This window comes from Euphorbia lathyris, chromosome 7 (assembly GCF_963576675.1).
Source record: "Euphorbia lathyris chromosome 7, ddEupLath1.1, whole genome shotgun sequence".
Classification (NCBI taxonomy): domain Eukaryota; kingdom Viridiplantae; phylum Streptophyta; class Magnoliopsida; order Malpighiales; family Euphorbiaceae; genus Euphorbia; species Euphorbia lathyris.
In genome coordinates, this window is record NC_088916.1 from 29,329,785 (window position 1) to 29,337,142 (window position 7,358).

The 7,358-nt window shown below is 35.2% G+C and overlaps 1 non-coding gene across 1 annotated transcript; it reads right to left on the reverse strand.

Moving 5' to 3' along the window:
* Nucleotides 1–1,439: 1,439 nt before the first annotated feature.
* Nucleotides 1,440–1,546, reverse strand: LOC136201571 (small nucleolar RNA R71). Its single transcript, XR_010673918.1, has one exon. It is a non-coding gene; the product is annotated as a small nucleolar RNA R71 (small nucleolar RNA).
* Nucleotides 1,547–7,358: the final 5,812 nt, after the last annotated feature.

Genomic DNA, 7,358 nt, shown 5'->3' on the forward strand with positions numbered 1-7,358 from the left:
CAGTCTCTATTCCGAAGATTCAACGAGAAGATTGAGTAGAGGATCCGCCCTGAGTCTGACAAACTCTAACGAAACCCAAGGAAAGGACAACCCGTTCACTTGCAAGTCGTAGAATGTTTCCATGCTCCCTATTCTCTGTAAACTTGTATCAATTTATATTTCATCTAATAAAGTCTGTTCTATTCGATAGATTTTTATGCAGCACTTTGGTAAAGAATCCGAAGTGGACTGCTGGTGTTTTCATTAAAACGTAGTTTAATTCCAAATCTTTACAAGGAAACTTTGTTGAACAACTTAGACAAATTTCTATCTCGAAAGATTTTTAATTTGGTTAAGGCAGCGATCTAACCCGACCGTAGGAGGATTGACTACAGTTCAAAGCCTAAAAATTAGAGGTTCCGTCATTTATTTCATCGTTATAATTTATACAAAGTTTAAAGTTGTTTTCTTTGCTTAATGCAAACGAATATATTTGTTTACTTTTCTAAAAAGTACTAAACGTTCCTGTCTTGCAAATTCATTCTTAAATCAGAAGTATTTTCTAACATCTTCATACTCTAATCTAATTCTCATTCTAGCAATTTCAAAACCAATTCCGATTTAACAATTTTCCTTATTATAAATCTTAAAAGTATATTTAACCAATTCAAAATAAGTTTTTGTTAAAAAACGTTCCCTGTGGGATCGATATCTTTTAAAAAAATGTTCCCTTGCGGAAATCGCTCAACAAGTTTTTGGCGTCGTTGCCGGGGAACGCCAAAAATTTTGACAAAAATTTAGATTTTTCGTATTTTATTTCGAATCTAGGTTTATTTATACTTATTCAAACTTTTATATTTTATTTATTTCAAATTACTAACATATTTATTTTTCAAATTCTGTTTTGTAGGTAGTTTCGGTTCGTGTGAAATTTCAGGTTCATGCGCAGTTCTCGAAGTTCAGGCACGTCACCAGATCCTATTGACCCAGAAATTGAAAGGACTCTTAAAATGAACAAGAGAGACAACAAAAACAAAACCAAAAACAAAAACAAGACCCCAATAAAAACCAGAGTTACCGAGCCAGAAATTATGGCTACACTCATGGATTACGCTAGGCCAGGAGTGGCCGGTGTAACAAATAGTATAGTTAGACCCCAAATTAATGCACACCATTTTAAAATTAAGCCAGCATTGCTTAATATGTTGCAAAATAACGTAACATTTTACGGGTTACCTAACGAAAATCCAAATACCCATTTGACAAATTTCATAGAAATTTGTGACACTTTTAAAATTACTGACGTGACTGTAGAAGCAATCAAACTTCGCCTTTTTCCTTTTACTTTGAAGGATCGGGCCAAAGAGTGGTTAACTTCTATGCCAGCCGCATCATTTGAGACTTGGGAGCAATTAGCCCAAGCATTTTTATCAAAAAAATTTCCTTTAGCAAAAACCGCAAGAGTCATAAAAGAGTTAACATCTTTTTCTCAAAATGATAATGAAACTCTTTATGAGGCTTGGGAATGTTTTAAAGAACTTCAACGTTTATGCCCACACCACCAATTGCCCGCTGAACTTTTAATGCAAACATTTTATAATGGACTAAATCCTACAACTAGAGGTTCATTGGATGCTATGTCTGGAGGGTTATTCATGAAGAAAACATCTGCCCAAGCAAGAGAACTTTTGGAGGAAATGGCAATCAACAGCAGTATATGGCCCGCGGAACGTGGACACATACCAGTAGCGAAACCATCATCCTCAACAACGTCATCGGTTAAAGGTATAGTGAATCTTGATCCAGTTGCGATGTTGCAAGCCCAGTTTTCTGCCTTATCGCACAAAATTGATAGGTTTATGGCACCGTGTGATCCTAATGGTAAGCTAATCCAAACGGATGTGGATTATGAAGGTATGAGCGAAATTGAACAGGTAAATTTTGTCCAAGGGAAAAACCAAACCAATAACCCTTATTCCAACATATATAATCCTGGATGGAGAAATCATCCTAACTTTAACTAGAGAGATAATAATAATAATGCTAATGTTAATCAAAATCGTACTGCTAATTATCAAAATCAATCACGAAATACGATTAGCACTTTATCTTCTAAAATCGACAAATTTATTGATGCTATGAGCGGAAAAATAAGTAATCACGACGATGGTTTTAAACGGATCGAGAATAAATTCGATCAGCTTATTAAAAACCAATCATCTAGCATCCATAATTTGGAGGTTCAAATTGGACAACTCGCTAAATCAATTCCATCCCGCAAAGAGGGAAGTCTTCCAAGCCATACGGAAGAAAATCCAAAAGAGCATGTAAAGGTTATCACTCTTCGTTCAGGGAAAAATTACTTAGGTCCGAAAATTCCCGGAAATTCGACTTTACCTGGAACTGATTTACCAAAGCCCAAAGAAGATACATTAAATCAAAAAGATGCACCAATTGACTCTAGTACAAAAACTTTTGTACCCAAACCACCTTTTCCACAAAAAGTCCGCAATAAGGACTATGACAAACAACTTTTAACATTTTTAGACAAACTTAAAAATTTGCATATTAATTTGACATTTATGGATGCGATTACGCAAATTCCCAATTATGGTAAATTCCTCAAAGATTTAATTTCGAAGAAAATCAGTTGGGAAAGAATTTCATCCATTTCACTAACTGAAGATTGCAGTTCAATTGTGTCAAGTACTTTGCCCACCAAACTCAAAGATCTCGGATGTTTTACCATTCCGTGTAAATTGGGAGATATTGAATTCCCAAGTTGTCTTGGTGATTTAGGAGCAAGCATAAACTTGATGCCATTATCTATTTTTAATAAGTTAGGCTTAGAAGAAGATATCAAATGTACCAATATGGTTTTGCAATTAGCGGATCAAACCACTAAAAGACCATATGGTATAATTGAGGATGTTTTAGTTAAAGTTGACAAATTTATTTTTCCTACCGATTTCGTTATTTTATATTTTGCTTATGACGTTAATTGTCCGCTAATCTTTGGTAGACCGTTCATGAACAGTTGTAAGGAATGAAGAAGATGAATTAATACCTACACGAACCACCACTGGTTGGAGAGTTTGTATAGATTATAGGAACCTTAATAAAGCAACTAGGAAAGATCATTTTCCTCTTCCTTTCATTTATCAAATGTTCGAAAGGATAGCTGGTCATGCTTTCTACTATTTTCTAGATGGTTACTCCGGATTCTTTCAAATATATATTTACCAGGATGACCAAGATAAAACGACCTTCACATGTCCTTACGGAACATTTGCATATAGGAGAATGCCCTTTGGTCTATGTAACGCACCTGCAACATTTCAACGTTGTATGACTGCAATTTTTAATGATTTCATTGAAGATATCATGAAAGTTTTTATGGATGATTTTTCAGTTTATGGAGATTCTTTCGATTCATGCCTAAAAAACTTGGATAAAGTTTTGTCTAGGTGTGAAGAAACAAATTTAGTATTAAACTGGGAAAAATGTCATTTCATGGTTGACGAAGGAATTGTTTTAGGTCACAAAATATCTGAAAAAGGATTAGAAGTGGATAGAGCAAAAACTTCAGTAATAGAAAAATTACCCCCTCCAACTACTATTAAGGGAGTAAGGTCATTTTTAGGACATGCCGGTTTTTACAGAATATTTATTAAGAATTTTTCTGTAATTTCCAAACCACTTACTAATTTACTCATGAAAGATTCAACTTTTGATTTTAATGAAGATTGCGTTAAAGCTTTCGAAACATTGAAAACAGATTTAGTCAGTACACCTATTATTGCTAAAACCGATTGGGATTTACCCTTTGAAATTATGTGTGATGCAAGTGATTTAGCTGTCGGATGTGTTTTAGGTCAAAGGAAGGATAAGAAACTTCATGTCATTTATTATGCAAGTCACACACTGTCCGGTGCACAATTGAACTACACCACAACAGAGAAAGAAATGTTAGCTGTAGTCTTTGCATGCGATAAGTTTAGGTCATACTTGTTAGGTTCAAAAGTTATTTCTATACCGACCATGCAGCTTTAAGGTATTTATTTGCTAAAAAAGATGCAAAACCACGTCTCATTAGATGGGTTTTATTGTTACAAGAATTTGATATAGAAATTAAAGACAAAAAGGGAGTAGAAGACCTTGTTGCCGATCATCTATTGAGACTTGAAGATGAAAACAGTCCTATAGGTGAAACTATCGGTATACGATATGATTTCCCTGATGAACATCTCTATCAAATAAAAAATGTCACGTCGCCATGGTATGCAGATATTGCTAATTATCTTGCAGCCAATATTGCTCCGGAAGGATTATCTTTCCAACAAAAGAAGAAATTTTTCTTTGACATTAAACAGTATTTTTAGGAAGATCCATTTTTGTTCAAAACTTGTGGTGACGGGATAATTAGGAGATGCGTTGGAGAAAATGAATATGAATCCATAATGTCGGAATGCCATTCTAGCTCTTATGGAGGACATAATGGAGTTAGTAAGACGGTAGCTAGAATATTTGAATGTGGTTTCTTTTGGCCTACGATGTTTAAAGATGTCCGTTCATTTATTACTCGTTGTGATAAGTGCCAAAGAACAGGAAATTTAGGAAGAAAAGATGAGATGCCCCTCACAACCATGTTAGAAGTTGAAGTCTTCGACATGTGGGGAATAGATTTCATGGGACCTTTTCCCCCTTCTTTTGGTAAAACTTACATATTAGTCGCCGTAGATTATGTTTCAAAGTGGGTTAAAGCAATTGCAACCCCGACAAACGATTCTAAAGTAGTTGTTAATTTTCTTGACGATATATTTTGTAGATTGGTTGTCCAAGAGTCATCGTTAGTGATGGCGGTACCCATTTTATAAACCGAAGTTTTGATACGCTTATGAAAAAATATGGAGTACGCCACCGCATGTCTACGCCATACCATCCTCGGTCAAATGGTCAGGCGGAGATATCTAATAGAGAACTCAAATGGATTCTAGAGAAAACAGTTTCATCTTCAAGAAAAGATTGGTCTTGTAAACTCAATAATGCGTTATGGGCATACCGTACTGCATTTAAAACACCAATAGGAATGACTCCATACCGCTTAGTGTATGGGAAGGCATGTCATTTGCCAGTCGAATTAGAACATAAAGCCTATTGGGCTATTAGGGAACTTAACTTTGATTTACGACAAGCAGGTAAGAAACGTTTGCTTGATTTAAATGAATTAGATGAGTTACGCCATCTATCTTATGAAAATGCAAAGATTTATAAAGAAAAAGTGAAAAAATGGCACGATGCCAAGATTAAAGTCAAACACTTTAATGTTGGGGATAAGGTGCTGTTATTTAATTCACGACTTCGTTTATTTCCAGGAAAACTTAAGTCCAGATGGATAGGACCGTATTTAGTCGTCAAAACATTCGATTATGGTTCTTTAGAACTTGAAGGACCTAACGGAGTTCATTTCAAAGTTAATGGTAATCGATACAAAATTTATTACGAAAATATTTCAAAAATAGGAATTAAGTTCGTAACATTATTATCTGACGTTTAAATCGTTTAGCTTTTCTAACACAGTTTATTTTGTTTTATTTCTTTTAGATTTTTGTTCATTTTTATTTATTTATTTTATTTTATTTTTACACATGCCATTTTTATGATTAGATGATTTTATATTATGATTTAGATGCATAAAATATGTTTATTTCATGATTTTAGGCAATTTAGACCGAAATTGAAGTTTCAGGCAATTCTCTGCCGAGAATTTGGAATTCTCAGCCGAGAATCCTCTTTTTCACAATTGTCCAAATAGGTTAGGTTTTTCTGAACTTACCGAGAATATTAAATTTTCTACCGCGAATCGGGATATAGGTTTCGACGCCTGATTTCCGCAAGGAAATCAGCGTGTCGCGACGGAGAATTTAGAATTCTCGGTCGCGACACGCGTTATTTCTGCAATATCAGGCTTGAATCATCTTCAACCTGCAGACAAACCCTTTCATAAACGAAAACTTAAGTTTCTTCAGTTCAGAAAGGTATAATTTTATGCCTTTTCACATCAAAACAACACCTCATTTCATCCTAAAATCTTATAAATAAGTCCTTGAGGAACTTGGTTCTGTTCCAAATCTTTTCATCTTTGTCAGATCAAATTTCTGATTTTCTTCAAACACCATTTTTCCTAAGTTACAGAAACCTTGTTTCTTTAGTTCTACACCATGCCTACTAAATACAAACCTTCAAAGAACAATGCTGCTTCAAGCAACAAATGCCCAGGCTTATCCAAACGATATGGGGCGCCATTTCCTATCTTCAACCACGATGAAGGTAGGCGTTACTGGAGGCTCCGTTACAAATTCTTCACTGGAATGTTGTATATGGATGACTTTCTTAATGCTCAGCTTGGAATTAGCGATGACATGAGCCGCTATTTGGAACGCTTAGGGTGGACAAAATTCGCCAAAATGCGATTTCCTATAATAGGCGACTGGATACTCGAATTCTTTTGTACTGTTCGTTTCATTAATAAACGACGGGTACGTCTCAGTTTTCGTCGAGATGGTGAAATCTTCACTTTCGGCTATCCCGAGTTGCATGCTTGGTTTGGTTTTCCCCCAAGGGATACAATCAAACTTCATCCTGGACAAGACATGACATCCACTGATATTTGGAGAATGCTCACTGGATTCTGGCAATTCAATTCTAAACTCGCCTACAATCAGTCTTTTCACTCCAGTTCCATGCTGTATTTGCACAAATTTTTGTGTCACAGTCTGTTTGGTCGCACATTCAGTAGTGTGGTCCGTGACACTGATTTGTATGTCCTTGGGGATGTGTTCCAAGGCAATATAGTAGATTCTTCCAAAATTCTGATGGAAGGTCTTGTTGTTGCATCTCGATCCACGGATAAAAAGATTGGATTCGGGAATATTATTTGTGGGATAATTCTCGGTACCAAGGGTACTATCGATATTCCTTGGAGCGAGGATGAGAGTTTCCCGACTCTCGATTATGAGTTTCTCAAGTACGAAGGACTTGTGAGACGTGTATTTCGAGCAGGCCCTCATTTTCTCTCTGCACCAGAACGCCAAGCTTTCGTGCAGTTGCAAATAGATCGTTATAGGGCTAGAAGAATCCCTCTTGATAGGGACGAGTATATAGAGTAGTTTTGATTTATTTTTCATTTTGTGATTCTTGTATATATTTGTACATATTTGATTGAATAAATATTTCTATTTTGCTTCATATTCTTATTTTGATATTAGTTAAACTATCATCATTTCATTTTAATAATATGTTCATCAATCTATCAAATGAGACTTTATTAAATCCATGACTAAGTTTAGATTCATTAATATATATAATTCATTTAACTT